Source organism: Spermophilus citellus, assembly GCF_964194105.1.
Source record: "Spermophilus citellus genome assembly, chromosome: 4".
Lineage (NCBI taxonomy): Eukaryota > Metazoa > Chordata > Mammalia > Rodentia > Sciuridae > Spermophilus > Spermophilus citellus.
Genome location: NC_138185.1, coordinates 38756946 through 38783178, shown reverse-complemented (window position 1 = coordinate 38783178; position 26233 = coordinate 38756946). Strand labels below are relative to the sequence as shown.

Below are 26233 nucleotides of genomic sequence, written 5' to 3'. Positions count from 1 at the left end.
TACCTCTACACAGGGAAGAGGGATGGGATGGAAAGGGAGGGAGAAGGGGAATTGCACAGAAGATGGAAGGAGACCCTCATCATTATACAGAATACATGTATGAAGGTGTGAGGAAAAAAAAAGAAGTGTGTCACATTAGATTGGGTAGAGAGAAGTGATGGGAGGGGAAAGGTGGGGAAGAGGGGAAAGGAAGGACAGCAGAATAAAACAGACATTATTATTGCTGTGTGTATATATGTGACTGCATGACCAATGTGATTCTGCAACCTGTACACTCAGAAAAATGAGAAATTATATCCCATTGATTCAAATGTATGATATGTCAAGATCATTGTACTGTCATGTGTAACTAATTAAAACAAATAAAAATTATATATATATATATATATATATATATATATATATATATATATATATATATATATATAAAGAATTCCTAAAGCTCAGGAAATAATGCCAAGTGTTTAAAAATGTGATGGCATCAAATTAAAAAAAATTGTTTGCCCAGCAAAGGAAACATTTAAGAATGTAAAGAGAGAATCTGTAGACTGTAATAAAATCTTTCTAGTTATTCTTCTGACCAAGGATTAATATCTAGAATATATGAAGAACTCAAAAAACTTAAAAAAAAAAAACAAACAATAAGTGGGCAAGTGAATTAAACAGATACTTCTCAAAAGAAGAGATACAAATTGCTAACAAATACATGAAAAAATGTTTAACATCATTAGCAGTTAGATAAATATAAAATAAGAGAGAGAGATTTCATCTCACACCAGTCAGAATGGCAGTCATCAAGAATACAAAGAATAGTAAATGCTGGAGAGGATAGGGGAAAAAGGGAACACTTTTACACTTTTGGTGGTGTAAATTAGTACAACCATTATGGAAATCAGTATGGAGGTTCCTCAAAAGACTAGACATGGAACCACCACATGTCCCAACTGTATCACTCCTCAGTATTTATCCTAAAGAATTAAAGTTAACATAGTAAACAACACATGCAAACCTATGTTTACCACAGCACAATTCACAATAGCCAAACCATGGAACAACCTAGGTATCCATCAATGGATTAATAAAGAAAATGTGGTATATACACACAATGGAGTTTTATTCAGCCATAAAGAAAAAAGAAATTATGTTATTTGCAGGAAAATGCATGGAACTAGAGACCTACATCATACTACACAAAGTAAGTCAAACTCAAAAACATAAGGATCATACATTTTCTCTCATAGAGGAAAACTTAAGAGGAAAAAGGAAAACAAAGGTAGGGATGGATTTCCTAAAACTCAAAGGGAGATCAGTACAGGAAAGGGACCAAGGATTGGGAGGCAGGGAGAGGGCAGAAAGTGCTGGGGAGTGATAGTGGCCAAATTATATGGTTATATTGTGTACATGTTTGAATATGTAGCAACAAATCCCACGATTATGTACAACTATGCACCAATATAAAAATGTAGAGGAGAAACAACAACAACAAACAAACAAATAAACAACAAACAACAAACAAAGAAAGCTGTGTGGTAGTGCCAGTAGGCTGAAGAATAGTGTGATTATATGGATTCCCAGTGGAATTGTTGAAAGTAGTAAAAAATTGAGACTTTTCCCCTTTTGGCTAGAATGGATGATTAAAAGCCACATTTTCTCACTCAAACAACTATCATTTTAAAATAAGTCTATCTACTTACTGAGTACTACCGAAATTTTATCTTTTACATTATGTTGAGTCTAAGAATAGAATGATGACAATTTCCAGGGAGGCTAGAAGTTGCCTATTGCCATGACTGATGCATTTTTATCTTTGGATAAAATGGGTCAGCCTGTTTTGAGCAGGTCAGTCATTTTTGGCTTTTTCCTCTTTTCTTTCTTTTTTTTTTTTTTTTTTTTTGAATTTTAGTTATAGATGGGCACAATGACTTTATTTTATTTATTTATTTTTATGTGGTGCTGAGGTTCAAACTTAGTGTCTCACATGTATTAGGCATGTGCTCTACCACTGAGCTACAACTCCAGAATTTTTTTTTTTTTTTTAAAGGCAAGATTTGGGGCTGGAGTTGTGGCTCATGGTAGAGTGCTCGCCTAGCATGTGTGAGGCCCTGGGTTCGATCCTCAGCACCACATATAAATAAAGGTATTGTGTGCAACTACAACTAAAAAATAAATAAATGTTTTAAAAAATAAAAATAAAAGGCAAGTCTTTGTTATTGTATTAAATTAATAACAGGATTGATCAGCAGCAGACTAACAAACAGACTTATTGGAATCAGCCAGCAGTAGGAAACTAATGTCAGTGTTTTGTGCTCTCAAAACATAAAACAAACAAAAACAAAAACAGAAGTTGGTTTACTCCCTGTGGTTAAAGTTTCCTCCTGTTTACTGGAGCTCTGGTCTTCCACATCCTGGAAATCCCATATATTTTGGACACTTTGTGCTTTTTAAGTAGCAGAAGGTGACTATATCAACAGAATATGTGTTTTCCCTCAACTCGGGTTTTTGGGAAACAAACCAAAAATCTGTTTAAAATAGCTAGAAAATTTTGATAACTGGAAATAATTTGATAATATTATTTGGTTGGAAAGCAAATAGTAAGCATAGCATTAAAAAGAAAACAAATAATCAAGCACACATACAAACTCAAAACTTTGTAAACAGTCTCATGTTACTTTAAAAAGTATCAGTTTTGTTGCTCTTCTGTTTGATTTCAAAGGTAGATAAACTTGGAGACCATGAACTTGGTTGATTGTAAAAGTTGGTATTATGACACAACTGGAGCTGCTGAACTATTCATGATAGTTATTTCATTATGAATTTTCCGTTAAAAGATATTTATGAAGTATTAGGATGTAATTAAAACCAAAAATGGAATTTGTTTCATTCCATTCAGAAAAAATAAAAATAAAGATATTCCTTCTATATTAGTAATTATTTTCCTACTAAGGGTACTGATTAGGTGATCAGAAAGTTTTTTTTTTCTTTTTTTAGGGGGGAGGGGGGCGTTTCAAGTTTGTGAGCATGTGGAGAAAACCACTAATATTAGTTATAGTAAATTCAAAGCACATAATTATAATGTTGCAGAAAGAAAAGGAAAATTAAATCCTAAGAAGCTGAAGACTGAGTTCCATAGTCGATTGAGTTTGAGTAGGGTCTGTGCTATATTTGGTGGATTGGGTGATAAATATATAAATATGTCCATAATTATTGCAATGCTTATAATAGAAAAGCTTTTTTAAGGTTGCGAAGTTGCTTCTATTTACTTTAATTTTCAAAAAACATCAGATATTTGAAAATATCTATGATTTTTAAGCCTGTGAAAACCACATATTTATGAGGGAAGAATTGAGCGTATGTACATAACATTATTCTTAACCTTTCGTAAATATGGTAAAATCTAAGCCATTCATTGACTTTAATAATGGGCAGTTTAAGATGAGTGTACTGAGACTCAAGGATATTGATGATTTTCTGGTATTTTACTTTGGTCTTAGGTTGATTTTTCAGTTTAAAATTGTGTAACTTCAGAGTATCTTCTTTGTTTATTTTATTAAAATTTTTTTTGTTTTTTTCTAGTTAAGCGTGACAGAATTCATTTTAATATAGTTGCATTTATTTGTTTTTAATAACACAATTTCTATTTATTTAAGAACATTTAAATCAAGTAGCAGTCTTCAATATTTGAATTTGTGATTAGGAAAATTACGTGATTAGGAATTTTGTAATTGTATTTGTTGCAAAATTTTTTGACTGCTTACTTTTTTTTTTAATGTGTGTTAGGGACTTTTTTTTTAAGGTAAAAAATAACACTGCCTATATTCTTCCCTTCTTTCTCTTCCTGTAAAATATAATGTTCCAAAGTGCTTTTTGTATTCTTTAATATTCAAATTTAAAGTTTCAAAATAAGTGCCTGTCTTATAAATATGGAAACTTATTTATAAGGAATCTAACCCAAATATCAATGAGCTGACAACCAGTAAAAATTATCTCTTTGGATGATTGAGGTTGAAAACATTGATACTTTAAGCCATAATATTTGAAAGCAACTAGCCTTAAAAATATTTTTAAGACAATTGGAATTTTTAATAGATTAGATATGATAATTGTAATTACTAATAATAGTCTTAGACATAATAATAACATTGTAATTTATGTAGTAAAATGTCTTTATTCCTAAATGTCCTCTATAGCATTTAGGATGAAGGATTATAATATTTGAAACTTCCTTTCAAGTGGCTCAGGAAAAAAGATACATGTGTGTGAGTGTGTGCACGCGCGCATCTGTATGTATTCCTATATTTTTGAGCACACACAAATGCAGCAAGATATTAATTTGAGAATCCAGGCTAGGAGTACATAAATTTTTATTATGATTTAAGCTCCTCTGATAATTTGAAACTTTGAAAAGCTGAGGGAGGGGGACCCGGATTGTGGCTCAGTGGTTGAGTGCTTGCCTCCCATGTGTGAGGCACTGGGTTTGATTCTGAGCACCACATTAAAAAAAATAAATAAATAAACGAAATTATTGTGTCCATCTACAACTAAAAAAAAAAAAAAAGGAGGGCTGAGAACATAGCTCTGTGTTAGAGCACTTGCTTAACATGCATAAGGTCCTGGGTTCAATCCCCTGCACTAAAATAAATAGATAAACAGCCAAGGGAAAATTGACTTGAAAAAGTAATAGTAACGACTCTGAACATTTTTAATTTTTATTTTTTCTTTGAAGTCATTCTTGTGTCTCCTTATTGTTATTTATTTATTTAGATGCTAGGAATGGAACTGAGGGTCTTATGCATGCTGGGCAAGTGCTTTACCACTGAGCTAAATCCCCAACCCATTCTACTGTCTTAAAAAAGCATAGATGAGTCTAATTTGTATACTTCACAAAATTACTGTTGATAATATGAGATTAGGCATATAAATGTAAAAATTCTATATTCATATGAACTATCTGTTATTTTTCATAAGATGGACATATCTGTATTAAGGTTGTATGATGTCCTGATTTCAGTTTCTGATGACAACTGAGAATGGTTCTTTTTATAAAGAAGACTTATATAATTTGTTTTCTATAGAATAATAAAAAAATGGAGTTAACTGATTCCTTGCATCCTTGCTGTGATGAGTGCCAAAATATATATTCAGAGGTTTTATTTTATTGTACCCAAAATTTGGTCTCACAAATTTTTATTTGTATTTTTATTAGCTTTCTTCATTCATTTCTTTTCTTATATTAATCTGAAAAATACTTAGTACAGATTCAGATTTTCAATTTAAAATTTTTAAACTTTTAATTTTTATATTATTATAGACTCACACACAGTTGTAAAAAATAATGAAATCCTTGTATCAGTTACCCAGTTTCCTCCAAAGTTAACATTTTGCAAAACTATAATACCACAATAAATGTATTAATATTAATAAAATCTACCAGTGTTATTTAGCTTTCCCCAATTTTATTTGTTTGTGCATGTTTAATTCTGTTCAATTTTATCATGTTGATAGTCATGTATCTACTGCTATGCTCAAGACACAGAGCACCTTCATCATCACAGGACTTCCTCATGTTGCCCCTCTATAACTACATCTACCTCACTGTCATACACCCTAAGCCTGGCAACCAATAATCATCTCTCCTTTTCTACAATTTTGATATTTTAAAATGTTATATAAAGGAATTCATGCAGTAGATAACCTTTTGGGATCATCTCTTTACACTTGGCAAAATTATCTGAAAATTCGTCCAAGTTGTTTTGTTTATCAGTAGTTCATTTCTTTTTATTACTGAGCATTATTTAGTTGTAAAAATGTGCCATAATTTGTTGAACCATTCACTCACTGAAGGTCATCTGGGTTGTTCCTTATAAAGTTGCTATAAACACTAATATACTTTTTATTTTTCTAGAATAAATACTTAAAATTATTTTTTTCTGGGTCTTATGGTGTTTGAATTTTAATTTTATAATAAACTGCCAAACTCTTTTCTAAAGTGACTGTAAAATATTTCATTTCTACTAGCAAGGTATGAGTGACCCACTTTGGTAGCATTTGGTGTTGTCACTATTTTTTATTTTAGACATTCTGATAGATAATGATATTGTATTTTCCCCAGTTATTTGCTTTTTAAAGAAATTGTGGTAAACTTCATCTGACATAAAATTTACCATCTTAACCATTTTTAAATATACCACGCGGTAGTGTTAAGTACAGTCACAATGTTGTGCATCAAATCTCCAGGCTCTTTTCATGTTGTAAAACTGAAGCTCTGTATCTATAAACAACAAGTCCTCTTTTTCCCCTCTCCATAGCCCTTGGTAAATATGAATTTGTCTTTATGAATTTGACTACTGTAGGTACTTCTTTAAGTGGAATTATGTAGCATTTGTCTTTTTGTGAGTGGCTTATTTTAACTTCATGTTGTACATGAGTCAGAATTTCATTTGTCTTTGTGTCTAAGTAATACCTAATGCATTGTATGTATAAACCACATTTAAAATTTGTTTTGCATTATAATTCTTATTATGCATATATACCACAGTTTTTCATATCTCTCTTTGTATATAAAGTATTTTGACACCCAATTCATGTCTTCATAATATACTGTGGATAGTGATGTCTGTCACATTCCACTATCCTTGCTACTCCCCTGCTCCCTCCCTTTGCCTCCCGCCTCTCTTCCCTATCTAGAATTCATCTATTCCTCCCATTCTCTCCCTCCCTACTCAACTATGAGGCTGCCTCCTTATATAAGAGAAAACATTCGGTATTTGTTTTTTGGGGATTGGCTAACTTAGCATTATCTTCTCCAACGCCATCCATTTACCTGCAAATGCCACGATTTTATTCTCTTTTATTGCTGAGTAAAATTCCATTGTCTATATATGTCACATTTTTTTTTTATCCACTCATTTACCGAAGGCCATCAAGGTTGGCTTCACAGTTTAGCTATTGTGAATTGTGCTGGTATAAACATTGATGTGGCTGTGTCCCTGGAATATGCTGTTTTTAAGTCCTTTGGGTATAGTCCGGTCTGTCAATGATACATGATTTGTTTCCATCTTATAGCTTGCTGGAGCTTCCATAATAAAGTAGAGCAGTCTGGGTAGTTTAAATAACAGACATTTATTTCCTTAAAGTTTTAGGGGTTACAAGTCTGAGATCAAGAAACTGGCAGAATTGATTTTTTCAGAGGTCTCTCTATTTAGCATGTCTTTTCTCTAGGTCTTCACATGCTCTTTCCTTTGTGCATTTCTGTATACTAATTTCCTCTTTAAGAACACAAGACATATGGGATTAGGACTCACTAATGAATTTCTTTAACATTAATTACATCTTTAAAGACCTGTTTCCAAATATAGTCACATTTTAAGGTACTAAGTATTAGGACATCAAATATGAATTTGGGGATGCAGAGGAGAGGGACACAATTGAGCCCATAAAACTGACCTTTGGATCTTGTAAATAATGCTGCAATGAATATGGGTATACTGGTATTTCTTCAAGGCCTAGCTTTAAGTTCTTTGGGGTATATACCCAGAATTGTGATTGTTGGACCATATAGTAATTCTCTTTAGTTTTTTGAGGAATTGCCATACTGTTTTCCATAGCAGCTGTACAATTTTACATTCCTACTAGTATCACGAAATTTCTTATTTCTCTAAATTCTTGCTAATACTTGTCATTTTGTGTTTTGTTGTGTGTATATGCATGTACACGTGTTTGGTATTAGGTACTAGGAATTGAAAGTACAGGCTTTCACACACTGAACTGCGTCTTAGCTCTTCTTATTTTTTTTAATTGTTAAATATTCTTTTAGTTTAGATGAACACAATACCTTTATTTTTATGTATTTATTTTTATGTTGTGCTGAAGATCGAACCCAGTGCCTCAAACATGCTAGGCAAGTGCTCTACCACTGAGCCACAACCCTGGCCCTCAGACCTTTTTATTTTTATATTGAGACATGGTTTTGCTAAATTGTCCAGCTGGCTTTAAATCTGGAATCCTCCTGCCTCAGCCTCCTGTGTAGCTGGTATTACAGTTGTGCACCCTCATACTTGTGGTTTTGATTTGCGTTCCCCTATTGATTAGTGATGTTGAGCTTTGGGTGTTTGTATATCTTCTTTGGAGAAGGTTTATTCAAGTCCTTTGCCTATTTTTTGCTTGGGTTGTTTCAGTTGGGTTTTTTTTTTTCCTTTTAATTGCTGAGTTGTAAGTGGTTATATATACTGAGTATTAATCCCTTATCAGATATACATCTTGCACATGTTTTCTCCCATTTCATAGATTGTGTCCTTTGTCACATAGAAGTTTTTAATTGTGATGTGGTCCCCTTTGTCTGTTTTTAATTTTGTTGCCTGTGTTTTGGGTATCATATCTAAGAAATCATTACCACACCAAATGTCATGGAGCTTTCCTCAGGTCTTTTCTTGTAGCATTTTTATAGCTTTAGCTTTTTACTTTAGGCCTTGGATTCATTTTTTTTAAGTTCATTTTGTAAATATGGTATAGAAAGGGTCCAACCTCATTCTTTTTTACGTGCAGTTTTCCTAGTGCCATTTGATGAAAATGGCTCTCCTTCCCCCATAGAATTATGTTGATACCTTTGTTGAAAATCATTTGACCGTATGTGCAAGGGTTTATTTCTAGGCTTTCCATTCAGTTTTATTGGGCTATATATCTGTCTTTATGCCAGTATCACATTGTTTGGATTTGAAGTCAGGGAGTGTGAAGCTTCCAAGTTTTTTTTTTTTTAAGATTGTTTTAGCAATTTAGGATCCCTTGAGATTCCATGTGAATTTTAGGATGGATTTTTTTGTTTGTTTCTATAAAGCAATGCATTGGTATTTTGATAGGAATTGCATTAAATATAGATTTTTTGGAGGTATTGACATCTTAACAATATTGTCTTCTGTATGTGAATATAGATTGTCTTTCTATTTATTTTTGTCTTTAATTTCTTAGTATTGTTTTATAGTTTCCAATGTACAGATCTTTTGTCTTCTTGGCTAACTTCATTCCTAAGTATTTTATTCTTTTTAATGATATTATAAGTAGGTTTTCCCCTTAGTTTCTGTTTGTGTTGTCAATTGTTAGTATATAAAATTTCAGTTCAGAGTTTTGAAAACAGGTGTGTATAAGCTCAACATCTCTTGTAATTCCTAGAGAATTCCTAAACCAGAACCATTGCTAGTGTTGCTACTGAATGTGTGTAGGAACTCGGTAGGAACATGGGAAAAGCAACTGTTCCCTTTTTACCATGCTTAGGCCTTTGAACTATCTTAAAAATGAATGTTCATGCCTTATTATATTCTGCTTTTCCTTAACAAATAGTCTAGATCTGGTGCTTTTCCAGATGGTAGTCACTAGCCGCATATAATTATTAAAATTATATAAAGTTAAAAATTCAGTTTCTCAGTAAGCCGCATTTCAAGTGCTCTGTAGGCACATGTGGCTAGTGAATAATGAAATGGACTATGCAAATTTAGGACCTTTTCATCATTGCAGTTCCATTGAACAGAGTTGATCTAGAAATTCTCAGCAGAACAATGATACTTGATGAAATTAAACACATATACGGTTGGTTTGTTTTCAGTTTCTCTGTCTCTCTCTCTATATATATTGTGCTCCAGCACTATATATATATATATATATATATATATATATATATATATATATATATATAGAGAGAGAGAGAGAGAGAGAGAGAGAGAGAGAGAGAGAATGTGTGTGTTTGTGTGTACATATACATAAATGGAAAGGATGCTGGGGAAGGAAGAAGAAAATATACTTGGACATACTCTTTTGAATACATAATTGGTCACCTCATTCTGTCCATATTTTGATAATAGAACCAAGGATTTACTCAAATATAGGATGATTGTTACATTTCAACCATTATTCTTTGTCATCACAGCTGCTGAACAGTTGAACTGTCAGATTTAGAGAAGATTATTCAGGCAGCCAAGAGAATCATCCTCAGGGTTTGGTTCTTAGATATCACTATGACCTGGTGGTATGTTTCTGTCTGCAGAAGGTTCATGTGGTATTATACTATCCTTCTGTTATTTACTTAGTGTATAGGTAATATATTTACATATATGACATTCAAAAGATACAAAATGATAAACAGTATCTACAGCTTGTCTCAGTCAAGGTAGTTCCTCTTTGTAGAGAAAACCAAAGTTATTGACTTCTTTGTGTCCATTCAGAGATAGCCCATGCATTTATGTGTGTGTGATATGGTGTGGTATATGTGTTCTTTTCTTGCCCTTTACACAAATAGTACCAATACTATCCCAGTCCTTTACTTTGCTTTTATCACTGACTATAGTTGCCACTCCAATCTAAATTAGTATATAAAGAGTTTTTAATTTATTAATCTTAACAGATACATTGTATTCCATTGTATGTTGTACCCTTGTTTATTTATCCAGTCTCCTCTTAGTGAATGTTTATGTCATTCTACTCTTTTGCTATTAAAAAGAGGTATATATGTTAATTCATTAAAGTTATTTATAAATACAATGTGTATGTTTTTCTGTTAAAATTTTAATTCTTTTTAAAAAATTTATTTATTCTAATTAGGTATGTATGATAGCAGAATGCATTTTGATTCATTTATACAATTGCAGCACAACTTTTCATTTCTCTGTTTGGACATGATGTAGCATTGCACCATATGCACAGCCATATATGTATCTAGGGTAATAATGTCCATCTCATTCCACCATCTTTCCTACTCCCATGCCTCCTCCCTTCCTCCCCTTTGCCCAATTACAGTTTCTCCATTTTTCCTGTGTGCCTCCCCCACATTACGGATCAGCATCCATTTATTGGAGAGAACATTTAGCCTTTGTTTTTTTGGGGGGGATTGGCTTAGTTTGCTCAGCATGATATTCTCTAACTCCATCCATTTACTTGAAAACCTAAATAATATTCCAGTGTTTGCATGTACCATAGTTTCTTTATCCATTCATCTATTGAAGGACATCCAGGTTGGTTCCACAGTTTAGCTATTGTGAATTGAGCTTCTATAAACATTGATGTGGCTGAGTTACTATAATACACTGTTTTTAAGTCCTTTGGGTATAAACCCGGGAGTGGGATAGCTGGGTCAATGGTGGTTCCATTTGAAGTTTTCTAAGGAATCTCCATACTGCTTTTCAGGTTGGTTGCACCAATTTGCAGTCCCACCAGCAATGAACCAGTGTGCCTTTCCCCCCATATCCTCACCAACATTTATTGTTGTTTGTATTTTTGATAACTGCCATTCTGACTAGAGTGAGATGAAATCTTAGAGTAGTTTTGATTTGCATTTCTTTGATTACTAGAGATGTTCAGCATTTTTTCATATACTTGTTGATTGATTGTATATCTTCTTCTGAGAAGTGTCTGTTCAGCTCCTTAGCCCATTTATTAATTGGGTTGTTTGTTTTTTGAGTGTTAAGTTTTTTGAGTTCTTTATTTATTCTGGAGATTTTAGTGAGTGAGGAAGTATAACTAGAACAGGGATGTGGAGTAAATGAGATAAGTCATTTTTGAGAAGGACATTATGGAGTCCTGTGAGGTGGTGCACAGAAGTCACTGTCTGTTGCCTGGGATGATTGAGAACGTGGATCTTTATGGTGCTTATCACAGTAACAGGTGTTTTAAAGATCTGAGATATAAGTTTGGGTGAAATGTTGAAGAAACTCTTCCCAATTCCTTTTATTAAATTAATTTACCTATTAAAATAATCTTATATAATCATTGCTAGGAGCCACAAGCAAATATACGATGTATGGCACCTTTGGTTGTAAAGTGACGCCAGCTAGCCACTGAGATATGATTATGTTAAGATTTACATTCATATGGAAATTGGACTCCCGCTGTTCACCCTGGCCTGCTACTGGACTCATGTTACGGGACTCATGGAGAGTTCCCATTGGTTGGGGAACGATAGTAGGAGGAAATTCCGGGGGAGGTCCGGGGGACCCCCGGTTCCGGGGGACGGGAGGTTCCGGTAGACGCCCACGTGGGAGGACCGGGTTTGGCTTGCCGGCGCCTACAGAGTATTGGCGGCTTTTTCAAAATAAAGTTTTGTTCCTGCTTGAGTGGCTCGTGATTCTGTGCCCAGCCAAGACTGCGGCATTTGGCGGCCCGTGCGGGGAATGCCTGAAGCTTAGAGGTGAGTAAAATTGCTCGCCCCTGAGGGAAGGCGACAGGATGGGTGCCCATCTCAAAAAACAATGTGTTCTTGTTTTGATTTATTTTGTTTTTATTTCGAGCTCCCTAGCCCTAGAATTTTCTCAGGCGAACTGGGAAAAATGGTTGGCTCAAGGTTTGAAGTTATTCGGCCCTGAGAAAGAGAAAATCGATACAACCATTCTCTGCTCCGTTTTTGTTTCATTCTGTTTCGGCTTTGTTTTATCCTATCTTATTGGGTTACGTTACCTTTATAGTAGATTAGAATCCAGTAAAAAACAAACCGAAAAACTGTTAAGTAAATTGTTAGAGGTCCAGACTATGGTAGAAAAAACGCTAGGTCAAGCAAAAGAGAAGGTCTCTCAAGCTAGTCAGACAGAGGAAAATTTAAAGAAAGCAAGCTTAGAGGAAAAGCAGCCATCAGGTGGAGAATTACAACAGGAGGTTGCTACTAACTCCGTTCTATCACCAGAGGGCATAATTCAACCAACAGCTCCATCTACCGCTGAGCGGCCCTCAACTCCCGTAGTTGATGGACGGAATTCTGAGACAGAACCCCAAAGATTAGCATGCCCTGTACTTGAGCAGGCAGGAGGGCAACGAATTCACCGTACTTTAGATTTCAAAACAATAAGGCAATTAAAGGAGGCTGTAACAACCTATGGGCCACAAGCTCCCTTCACAATAAGCATGGTCGAATCTGTTACCAACTTGGACATGACACCAGCAGATTGGGCTAACATGTGTTGATCTGTGCTAAACGGAGGACAATATTTGTTATGGAAGGTTGCCAATGAGGAATTTTGCATGGAGACAGCTAGGCGAAATGCAGAAGCTGGTTACCCTCAAAGAAATATAGATATGCTATTGGGAAAGGGACCTTATGAGGGTCAAAGACAGCAAATTGAATATGACCCTGGCGTATACGCACAAATTGCTGTAGATGCAGTTAGGGCATGGAAAACTTTACAGGGGCATGGAGACTTACAAGGTCAATTATCTAAGGTAATACAAGGAACTAATGAACCTTACGCTGAATTTGTAGATAGACTTATTCAGTCAGCCTCTAGGATATTTGGTAATACAGAACAGGTAATGCCATTTATAAAACAACTGGCTTATGACCAAGCAAATCGTTGCTTCAGAGAGGTCATTAGACCATGGAGACATGAAGATTTAAACACATATATTAAATTATGTAGAGACATTAATGAACAAGGGCAAGTCTTAGCAGCAGTACAACAGGCTTTAGATACCAGGCCAAAAACATGCTATAATTGTAATCAAACAGGACATTTTAAAAGGAGTTGCCCCATAAGAGGAGGGTTTAACAAAGCTGGGTATCAAAGGAATAGAATACCGGGTATTTGCCCACGATGCCATAGAGGGAAACATTGGGCTAACGAATGCCGTTCTCAAACCACCATAGAGGGTATTCCATTATCAAAAAACGGACAAGGACCAAGTGTTTACCCACGATATCGTGGAGAAAGGTATCAGGCTCCATTGCCAAAAAACGGACTAGAGGGCCCAATGCCCCGGGGCCCAAAACCACAAATATATGGGGCAATGGAGGAACCCAACAGCACCATCAAGGTAGTGCCCAGGACGCATTATCCATTAAATCCCTCATCAGACAAACTAGAGGGAGCGCAGGGCTGGACATCTGCGCCTCTGCCAGAGCAGTACTAACTCCAGAGATGGGAGTTCAAATCATTCCCACAGGAGTAAAAGGACCTCTTCCCCAGGGAACAGTAGGCTTATTATTGGGACGCAGTTCTTCTACACTAAAAGGACTTATGATAAGTCCTGGGGTAATTGATCCCGATTATGAGGGTGAAATAAAAATTATAGCTAGTTCTCCAAGAGGTATATCAGTAATTTCACCAGGAGATAGAATAGCACAGTTATTAATAATACCCAGCCTGCATGATAAATTTTCCAGTTGTAATGTAGAAAGAGGTTCCAAGGGATTAGGCTCCACAGGTGTAGATTGGGCTATGCTGTCTTTAAATTTAGATTCTCGCCCAATGCTAAAATTAAATATTCAAGGACATGACTTTAATGGGCTGCTGGACACAGGAGCTGACCTTAGTGTCATCTCTCGTCAAGAATGGCCAAAACATTGGCCATTACAACAAGCCACTCAAACGCTTCGAGGCCTAGGAGTGGCGACTAATCCCGATAGAAGCGCAATGGTATTAGATTGGAGGGATCCTGAAGGATGTGAAGGAACTATACAGCCCTATGTATTAGATCATCTTCCTGTAAATTTATGGGGACGAGATGTCCTAGATCAATTAGGATTGACATTAACAAATAACATCAATCCTAACGCGCCCACTACTAGGGCTAAACAAGGCTTTAGGAAAGAAAAAAGATTAAGAGAACAAGAACAAGGTATGACAGCACCTATTCAAATAGATCAAGAAATAAATAGACATGAATTGGGTTTTCAGAAAGGGCCACTGAGACAATCAAAATTACTTGGAAATCAGAAAGACCAGTGTGGGTTCCTCAGTGGCCCCTGACTAAAGAAAAGATACAAGTAGCCCATGACTTGGTCAGACAACAATTAGCGGAAGGACATATACAACCTTCTGTATCCCCCCATAATACTCCCATTTTTGTCATTAAAAAGAAATCTGGTAAATGGAGATTATTACAAGATTTAAGAGCCATTAATAATGAGATGGTTATTATGGGACCTGCTCAATCAGGGATTCCTCAATTGTCTGCTTTACCAAAAACCTGGCATGTTTTAGCTATAGATATTAAAGATTGTTTCTTTTCAATTCCAATTCATCCCGAGGATAGTCCACATTTTGCATTTACTATCCCTGCACTGACATATCATACATTTGAATCAGATGGGGTATCATTTCTCATTTTTCTGATTGTACAGGTTGCAGAATCACATTGGTCATACAGTCACATATATACATACAGCATGAATATGAACTTTCCTATACAGGGGAATAAAATGGAGCAAATTAGGTGCATGTATGTATTTGTCACAATGAATCTTACTATTGTGTATACTTGAAATATTCATTCATGCTGTTATGTGAGTTGATAGCTTATTTCTCTTCATTGTTGAATAGCAGTTATCCATTGCATGGATATACCACCATTTATTCATTCAACTGATGTTACTTTGTTTTTAGTTGTGGTAGATGATAAGTAAAGTTAACATAAACTTTTAAAAATGCACTTTTAAAAACATAATAGACAAATAAGGACTTTTCCATGCCCCTCCAAATGTTTAGTTTATTTCTTATTGGTCAGAACTGTGTCCCATGGTCACCTCTAGTTAAAGAGAGATTGAGAAGTAATCTCTTACCCAGTCAATCACTGTCACCTCAATAAAAAATGGAATTCTTTTAGTTAGAAAGGAGGAGAAAATAAATTCTGGGTTAGCACCTGCTGTCTGCCATGGGGATTGGACCAGGTGGTTCTTGGAGTAGACAGTGCCCTACCTGGAGAAAATCCAGGAATTTTTAAAGTCCTGGAAGTCAAGTAAGTTCTTCAAAGCAGTAAAGAGTAGTCAACAGGTCAGATTGTTGGTGTAAGATGAGGACTGGTGAGCTGATCATTGACTTTTTAACACCTTATGGAAGTGATGTGGTAATTTTGCAAAAGGGTTCAAATGGAGTGAAAGGTATAAAAATCCCAAGTTGAGTGAGTAATGTAAGAGAGTGAGTATAGGCAAAACTTTCAAGAAATCTTTACTTTTTAAAAATGAAGACGATAATGGGTGATAGCTGGAGAAGGAAGTGTTATTGGTTATCTATGTAGTAGACAAACAGTAGGCTCATTTTTCTGTATAGGAGAAATCAGAGCAAATGATCTGGGAGAATGATCCAGGGGAAATATAAATTAATGGTATATGTATATAGGGAGAGGTGAAGATTCTTGATTAAGAAGAATGTATGGATCCAGTGAACAGGTAGAGGAGCTGACCTTGAAGGAATGTGAGTGACTCATCTGCAGTACTGAAGGGAAGACAAAGACCCTGTGCATGAATCAAGATGTGGTGGGGACAAATAGAAGCAACCAGAAAGACAGCTGTAGAGTTAGGATGGAGAAGGAGATAATTGGTGATAGGACAAAAAATTGAAAAGTATAGATCAGTACTTGGGAAATGGATGGTGATTTCCAGAAATATTAAGGATCCAAACTTAAATTAGTAACCACGAATTTAAAGAGTGTGGCTGACGTGGTAGTATGATTTTCTTCACATATTTGGGTGTAGGCATGGAGTAGGATTTAATTATACTTGGAGTTTTCCAGATGAATCTGATGGAGCAAGAACAGGCCAGTTTATCTGCTAGTTTCTGCAAATAATTTATTATAATGACAGACCATGAACCTTAGCCTACTAAGTACCAAAGAGAAGACTCAAGATGAGTGAGGGACCAGTTGAAGAATTGTTACAGTCTGGGTATTATAGAATGTTCTCTGTAAAAAGTTAGGGGATACTTGCAAGTGAGGCTTATAAAAGGAACAAAGTTATACCCTAGTCAATCGCAAGGACTAGGGTATGAGAAGGAGAATGAGTGACTGTCATTGACAGGATCCTTCAGAGAGAAGATGTCAAGGAGTTGAGAAGTCATAAAGTTGGAAGGATAATCTCCAAGGATTGTGGAATCTGTAAGAATTATGGATGTCACAGGGACAATGACCAATGGCATAAATCTTTAAAGAGATGATGGGCAGTGCCCTCTTCGGGCCAGTAGAGGAACTGCCACCCAGACATGTCTGATAACCATGAAGTATGAACAGCCCTAAGAGAAGGAAGATACAGCTCCACCTCAGCACAACATGAATATTGTTTCTGGGAATTCATTTACATTACCAGAAATTTCAAACCAAGCATAAAACTGCCAACTCTTCATCATAATTAAAATATGAAAGAAAAGTGCTCCGTACTCTGAACCTTCAAGTACTGTCCTTGTGTGCTGACAAGTCAACAAACAGGGCCCCAAATCTGCTTATTTTGCTGAGCTGTGACACTAATTGACATGAAAATAAAAGAGCCACAGGACTCAGGAGTCCTGAGAAGGAGCTGGAAGGGTAAAGAAAGTGAACAATTCTTTTCTTTAGCATAGATGTAGATTCATGAATTTTAACTATAGAAATGAAAAGTTTTGATTTAACAGTACTTCCCTTTTTTCTGTGGCACTTTCACCATTAAAGCACCACCATTCACTTGACTGTATGTATAGATCTTGGTCTTTTAAAAAATGGCTCTTTTAAAAGGTGTGTACTATTTTGAAATGGGTTTAAATTGACTGCTATTTTGAACATTAACTTTTTTGGTTGCACACTAGATCAAGGTTTTGTGTGCCACCACTGTCGGGGCTATATTTAGTTGTCTCTTTTGGTGGTGATGTAGTAATTGAAAACTTGCAAATGAAAACATCCCACTTCTAATTTAGAATTTTATGAGTCTCAGAATGATGCCGCATTTGATTTCCATGTTGTCAGACAATCTGTGGGTACAGGGTCTTTTTATCCTTTAATTAGTCCCTAATGGGATATAAGTCTAAAAAAAAATCTGGCTTATATGGAATTCCCAAAACTCTTTGAGTGGTTTTACAGTGTTTACCTCAACTTATTAACTAATAATTCCTTTTATAAATTTATGAATCTCTGTGTTTCTGCATTTCTGGATAAACGTCTTAATCTGTAGGTGGAGTTCCCAGCATTATCTCAGATGATTAATGGCCGTTTCTGAAATTGTGAGAGTCATATATTCATGTGCATGTATATATACAGAAAGAAATCTATAAAATATTTGCTTTATATAAATTTAGATTAATTATATCTATAATAAGGGTTTTTGTGGTTATATTTTTTAACAGAAATTCTATGAAGTTAAAAGTTTGTTTTGAGTATAAAGCATTACTTATTGGTTTATGATTTCCTAAAGCCATCTTATTACATACAAAACATTCTGTTTTTTAAATTATATTTACTTGAATGATTGGGTTTTTTTTTTTTTAAAAGAGAGAGCGAGGAGACAGACAGAGAGAGAGAGAATTTTTAATATTTATTTTTTAGTTCTCGGTGGATACAACATCTTTGTATGTGGTGCTGAGGATCGAACCCGGGCCGCACGCATGCCAGTTGAGCGCGCTACCGCTTGAGCCACATCCCCAGCCCCTGATTGGGTTTTTTATAATATCTGTAATTCATAGGATCAATTATCAGTGCTTTTGGATTATTTTGCCCCCCTTTTTTTTTTCGTAAGATAACCTGCTCTTGCTTTTAGTCCGTTTCTCATTATAAGCATTTTTATTTTATCTTATTTTATTTTTCCTTAGAGTTGCTTGAGTCTGGCTGTCTACTGCTCATCCTTCTATAAGTTATCAAAAGTGACTAACAGATCAATTTGGTATTTTGTTACCACTGATGTCATAGTAATTCTAGTAGATATACTTTTATCAGTAGAAATAAAGAAAATAATTTATAACTTTCAGTTGTATTTTGCTATATTTGTAGCTAATCTCTAAATATGATTTCACTCATTTAACACTTTAAAAATCTTTTAAAATTTTAAAAAATTCTTGGCTCATGATTTTTTCCTATCACCTGCTTTTATGCAGACATTAATGGTTTAATTCTGTAGTTTCTTCCTTTCATTTTATTTACTAGATATAGTAAGCAGATTTCTACAGTTTTATGTTTCTAGGCACATGCAGAATATAAAAATATGCAATTAAATCAAATAGGGCAGCTAAAATTCCACAAGAAAAGTGAAAGAAAGGTTTAGGATGTTATTAAAAATTGAGGGACCAAAAAAATAGGTCCTCCTCAGAGGTCTAAGGTTGACAAACTAGAGCTTTGGTGGATTAGGTCAAGAAGGAAATTCCAGAGCTAAATAAGGTCATGATGGACCAACAAGGAGGAGGAATTCAGAGCCTTGGACCAGTGAAGGAATTTCATGGGAAGCAGTTGAGCCTGCTATGCCCAGAATTTTGACATCTATACTCAGGGCACTGCACTGATATTATGTAATGAGGGACTTATAAATAACCTGATTAAAATGACAGCTTGAGGTCAGTAACCCCTTGCACACATTCTGATGTGGCATGTGGGCCTTCAGAAGGGGAGCTGTCTTCAGTACAGCACGTAGGTAGCTTCAGTCGCCACTTGATCTTCTTATTCCACTTCTACTCTAAACAGAATCTGCTGCAGCATATGTTTAGTAGCATGGGGAGGGATATGGTTCATTCGCCTACACTGGGAAGTCTTGCTGAGCATAGGGAAAGGGAGGCCATCCAAGGAACATGGAAATTCTCCACATTCATGGAGGAACTCTGACTTAGACTACCACAGCCATTTCCTTGGCAGTCTTCCTGCATCTTCCTTTGACTACTACTCTCAACCCTATATATTCTCCACAGAATAGCCTATTCCAATCACTTCTGTAAAGGTTTTTATTCTTAAAATATGAATCAAATTTTTTACCCCTTTGATGGCCCTCTACTATAAGGAAAATAAAATGCAGGTATTGCCTCATGGTCTCTGAAATGTGATTACTGCCTGTCCTCTCAATTTCATCCCAGGTCACTCTCCTTTCTTGCTCATTATTTTGGTCTTCTTGATCTTCTTTTTGTTTTGCCAAATTGGTAGGTACTTTCATACCCCCAGGACCTGGGCATATGCTGTTTCCTTAGTCTGTAATGGTCTCCTGTCCAATCTTTATCTTAATCCTTTTTCTTCTTATAATAAAAATTTATATGTCACCCTCTCAGAAAGTTCTGTCAACGGTGAATTCAGGCTGGCTGGGCAAAATAGCCCGGTGGGGGGAGGGGGGTAACGAGGAACTTGTGTACATTGATACAGCAGGCGTAGGAGCCGTTTGTTGTAGGACCGGAGCAGTATATATACATTCCACACAGCTTATCTTAATTAACACAAACTAGATACAGCAGTCAACCAATAAGGAATCTCCACACTTAATGGCTCACTGGTGCCACCTCACAAACCACTCCCCCCTGGCAAAATGCCAGGCGCCATCCAGACTTGTTTACAGACTCTAACAGCTCCGTAGTATATAGTTTAACATCTGGAATAGTAATGCCACCAGCTTCACTCTTCTTACTAAGGATTTCTTTGGCTTATTTATCCAGATGAATTTCATGATTGCTTTTTCTATTTCTATAAGGAATGTCATTGGGATTTTGATTGGGATTGTATTGAATCTGTATAGTGCTTTTGGAAGTATGGTCATTCTGACAATATTAATTCTGCCTATCCAAGAACAAGGTAGATATTTCCATCTTCTAAGGTCATCTTTAATTTCTTTCTTTAGCATGTTGCAGTTTTCATTGTAGAGGTCTTTCACCTCTTTTGTTAAATTTATTCCCAATTTTACTTTATTTTTAAGGCCACTGTAAATGGGGTGGTTTTTCTAGTTTCTCTTTCAGTGGATTTGTCACTGATGTACAGAAATGCCTTTATGGGTATTGATTTTATATCCAACCACTTTGCTGAACTCATTTATTAGTTCTTGGAGATTTCTGGTGGAATGTTTTGGGTCTTCTAGGTATAGAATCATATGGTCTCCAAATAGTGATAATTTTAGTTCTTCTTTTCCTATGTGTATCCCTTTAATTTCTTTCATCTGTCTGATTGCTCTGGCTAGAGTTTCAAGAATTATATTAAATAGAAGTGATGAAGAGGGCGTCCCTGTCTTTTTCCAGTTTTTAGAGGGAATACTTTCAATTTTTCTCCATTTAGAATGATGTTGGCCTGGGGCTTAACATAGATAGTCTTTGCAATGTTGAGGTATGTTCCTGTTATCCCTAGTTTTTCTAACATTTTGAAGATGAAGGGGTGCTGTATTTTATTATATGCTCTCTCAGCATCTATTGAGCTGATCATATGATTTTTATCTTTGATTCTATTGATATGGTGAATTACATTTATTCATTTCTGTATGTTGAACCAACCTTGCATCCCTGGGATGAGCCCCACTTGACTATGGTGCACTATCTTTTTGATATGTTTTGTATTAGATTTGCCAGAATTTTATAGAGAATTTTTTCATCTATATTCCTTAGAGATATAGGTCTGAAGTTTTCTTTCTTTAATGTGTCTTTGTCTAGTTTTGGAATCAGGGTGATATTGGCCTCATAGAATGTGTTTGGAAGTGTTCTCTCTTTTTCTGTTTCATGAAATAGTTTGAGAAGTATTGGTGTTAGTTCTTTTTTAAAGGACTTGTAGAACACAGTTGTGTATCCATCTGGTCCTGAGCTTTTCTTGGTTGGTAGGATTCTGATGGTGTCCTCTATTTCCTTGCTTGAAACTGATCTGTTTAAATTGTGCATGTCTTCTGATTTAGTTTGGGCATATCATATGCTTCTAGAAATTTGTTTATGTCTTTGATATTTTCTATTTTATTGGAGTGTACATTTTTAAGATAATTTCTAAATATCTTCTGTATTTATGTAGTGTCTGTTGTAATATTTCATTTTTCATCATAGATGTCAGTAATCTGAGTTTTCTCTCCTCTTCTCTTCATTAGCATGGCTAATGGTTTATCAATTTTATTTATTTTTTAAAAGAAACAACTTTTTGTTTTTCCAAATTTTTTCAGTTGTTTCTTTTGTTTCAATTTCTTTTTTTTTTAATTTTCTTTTTTATTTTTTAAATACATGACAGCGGAATGCATTACAATTTTTATTACACATATAGAACACAATATCTCTGTTTGTATATAAAGTATGTTCACACCAATTCATGTCTTTATACATGTACTTTGGATAATGATGTCCATCACATTCCTCCATCATTGCTAACCCCCTGCCCCTCCCTTCCCTTCCCACCCTCTGCCCTATCTAGAGTTCATCTATTCCTCCCATGCTCCCTCTCCCTACCCCACTATGAGTCATTCACCTTATATCAGAGAAAACATTTGCCATTTGTTTTTTGGGGGGATTGGCTAATTTCACTTCTTCAACTGCATCCATTTACCTGAAAATGCCATGATTTTATTCTCTTTTATTGCTGAGTAATATTCCATTGTGTGTGTGTGTGTGTGTGTGTGTGTGTGTGTGTGCCACATTTTTTAATCCATTCATCTATTGAAGGGCATCTAGGTTGGTTCCACAGTTTAGCTATTGTGAATTGTGCTGCTATAAAAATTAATGTGGCTGTAGTATGCTGTTTTTAAGTCCTTTGGGTATAGACTGAGGAGAGAGATAGCTGGGTCAAATGGTGGTTCCATTCTCAGATTTCCAAGGAATCTCCATACTGCTTTCCATATTGGCTGCACCAATTTGCAGTCTCACCACCAATGTATGAGTGTGCCTTTTCTCCCACATCCTCGCCAATGCTTATTGTTAAATGAATTCAACAAAATAGCATGTTATAAAATCAACATCCATAATTCAAAGGCATTTCTGTATATCAGTGACAAATCCTCTGAGAGGGGAATGATGAAAACTACCTCATTTACAATAGCCTCAAAAAAAAAAAAAAAAACAACTTTGGAATCAACTTAATGAAAGAGGTCAAAGTTCTATACAATTGAAACTACAGAACCCTAAAGAAATCAAAGAAGACCTTAGAAGATGGAAAAATTGACCTTGCTCTTGGATAGGCAGAATTAATATTATCAAAATGACCATACTACCAAAAGCACTATACAGATTTAATGTAATTCTGATCAAAATCCCAATGGCATTCCTCATAGAAATAGAAAAAGCAATCATAAAATTCATCTGGAAAAATAAAAGAACCAGAATAGCTAAAGCAATCCTTAGCAGGAAGAGTGAAGCAGGTAGCATCACTATGCCAGAACTTATACTATACTATAGAGCAATAGTAACAAAAACAGCATGGTATTGGTACCAAAACAGACTGGTAGACCAACGGTACAGAATAGAGGACCCAGAGACTAACCCACAAAATTACAATTATCTTATATTAGACAAAGGTGCCAAAAACATGCATTGGAGAAAAGATAGTCTCTTCAACAAATGGTGCTGGGAAAACTGGAAATACATGTGCAACAAAATGAAATTAAACTTCTGTCTTTCACCATGCACAAAACTCAACTCAAAATGGATCAAGGACCTAGGAATTAAATCAGAGACTCTCTGCATCTAATAGAAGAAAAAATAGGCCCTAATCTTCATCATGTGGGATTAGGCCCCAACTTCCTTAATAAGACTCTTATAGCTCAAGAATTAAAACTAAGAATCAATAAATGGGATGGACTCAAACTCAAAAAAGTTTTTTCTCAGCAAAAGAAGCAATCTGTGAAGTGAATAGAGAGCCTACATCTTTTGAGCAAATTTTTACCTCTCACACATCAGATAGAGCACTAACCTCTAGGGTATTTTGTTTCAATTTCATTGATTTCAGCTCTGATTTTAATTATTTTCTGTTTCCTACTGCTTTTGGGGTTGATTTGTTCCTCTTTTTCTAGGGCTTTGAGATTTAATGTTAGGTCATTTATTTGTTGACTTTTTCTTTGAAGGAATGAACTTCATGAATGAAGGAATGAACTTTCCTCTTAGAACTGCCTTCATAGTGTCCCAGAGATTTTGATATGTTGTATCAGTGTTCTCATTTACCTCTAAGAATTTTTTAATCTCCTCCTTGATATCTTTTACAACTCATTGTTCATTCAATAGTATATTATTTAGTTTCCAGGTGTTGAAGTATATTTTATTTTTATTTTATCATTGATTTCTAATTTCATTCCATTGTGGTCTGATCAATTGCAGGGTAGTATACCTACTTTTTTGTACTAAGATTTGTTTTGCAGCATAATATATGGTCTGTTTTAGAGAAGGATTCATGTGCTGCTGAGAAGAAAGTATGTTTGCTTGTTGGTAGATAATATACTCTCTATATATCAGTTATTGATTATATTGTTGAGTTCTGTAGTTTCTGTTTAGCTTTTGTTTGGAAGCTCTGTCTAGTGGTGAAAGAGGGGTGTTAAAGTCACCCGGAATTATTGTGTTATGGTCTGTTTGACTCTTGAACTTGAGAAGAGTTTGACTGATGAATGTAGATGCTCCAGTGTTTGGGGCATTTATATTTATAATTTTATGTCTTGTTGATATATGGTTCCCTTAAGCAGTATGAAATGTCCATCTTTATCCCTTTTGATTAACTTTGGCTTGAAGTCTACTTTATTTCATATGAGGATGGAAACCACTGCTTGCTTATGTAGATCATGTCAATGGTATATTTTATCCCAATCTTTCACCTTCAATCTGTGGGTGTCTTTTCCTATGAGATGAGTCTCTTGAAGGCAGCATCTTGTTGGTCTTTTTAAAAAATCTAATCTACCAGCCTATGTCTTTTGATTGGTGAGTTTAGGCCATTAATATTTAGGGTTATTATTGAGACATGATTTGTGTTACCAGTCATTTTTGTTTATTTTTGGTATTTAGCTTGACCTAGTTTCTCTTTTGGTTGGCTTTTCCTTTATTGTAGAATTGCATTGTTGTTTTTATTTCCTCCTCGTGGAATATTTTGCCAAGAATGTTTTGTAGTGCAGGCTTTCTTGCTGTAAATTCTTTTAGCTTTTGTTTATTATGGAAGGTTTTTATTTCATCAACAAATTTGAAGCTTAATTTTACAGGATATAAGATTCTTGGTTGACATCCATTATCTTTCAGAGCTTGGTATATGTTGTTCCAGGATCTCCTGGATTTGAGAGTTTGGGTTAAAAATCTGCTGGAATTCTAATTGGTCTTCCCTTATAGGTAATCTGATTTTTCTCTCTTGAGGCCTTTAAAATTCTATCTGTATTCTGTATGGTAGGCATTTTCATTATAATGTGTCTTGATGTAGATCTGTTGTAATTTTGTACATTTGGTGTCCTATAGGCCTCTTGTATTTGATTTTTCCAATTCATTCTTCAGGCTTAGATACTATTTCATTGAAGAGATTGTGCATTCCTTTGGTTTGAATCTCTGAAACTTCCTCTATACCAATAAATCTTAAATTTGTTCCTTTGATGGTATCCAATAATTCATGGATTTTCTGTTTATGGTTTCTTACCATCTTCACTATAAGGTCAACTTTATTTTCAAGATTGTATATTTTGTCTTCATTGTCTGAAATCCTGTCTTGAAATCCTGTCTTCTAAGTGCTCTAGTTTGTTGGTGATGCTATCTATCGAGTATTTTACTTGTCATATTGTTTCTTTCATTTCAAGGATTTCTCTTTGTTTTTTTTTCCAGTATCTGTATCTCTTTCTTGAAGTAATCTCTTGCAACCTGTATGTGCTCTCTTATCTCTTTGTTGGAGTGATCGAGTTTTGCTTGTATCTGCTCACTTAGGTCGTTCTTTAATTCCCAAATTATTTTAATTATGTATATTCTGAACTCCTTCTCTGATATTTTACCTACTGTGCTATCTATGGATTCTATTGTTGTAGTGTCTTGGTTTGTTTGGGTCACTTTCCTCCGTTGTTTTTTCATGATGTCTAGGTGCCTTCCTCTCTTGCAGTGTAGATCTGAGGTATTACATCTTCTGTCCTGTTGTCTTATAGTGTCCCTACAGGTTATCCACACTTTTAAGGTAGAGATCCATATTACAGCACTCATTGTACCCAGTGTGCAGCTATATGTCAGTTAGCTTCTGTTTTTACATTTACAGTTTTGTCACTATAATCAGAAATGATGAGTTCATTATTCTTCTACCATATAGTCAATAGGTTTGCATAATGGTTTACAATTTCTGGGCTTGGAGGATTGGCTGAGATTTTTATGAGGTAGGGTGTGAAAATATGGAGGAATTAGATTATATGACTAGTGAGAGGGTAATCATAAGAAGTTGGCTATTAGTATGAGAAATAAGAGATGGGCAACCCCATGCAAGACTCTCTGTTACCTCAGCAACAGGATAACTGTTAGCACCCTTAGTAGAGAAACTTTTGGTGCAGCTAGGCCCACAGAGACCTTGGTGGCTTCTTACCAGGTCATTATTGTTGTCCCTTGATAGAAGGGGTGCTATTCTAGTTTCATGTCTGTGGCAGCCTTAAGCCTATATGTACCCTGATATGTTGGACTGT

At 35.2% G+C, this 26233-nt stretch overlaps 1 protein-coding gene across 2 annotated transcripts in view; it reads left to right on the top strand.

The window, feature by feature from the left end:
- The window catches only part of TASP1 (taspase 1), a 301213-nt gene that overhangs the window by 200306 nt on the left and 74674 nt on the right, over nt 1–26233 (top strand). The window lies entirely within an intron of this gene.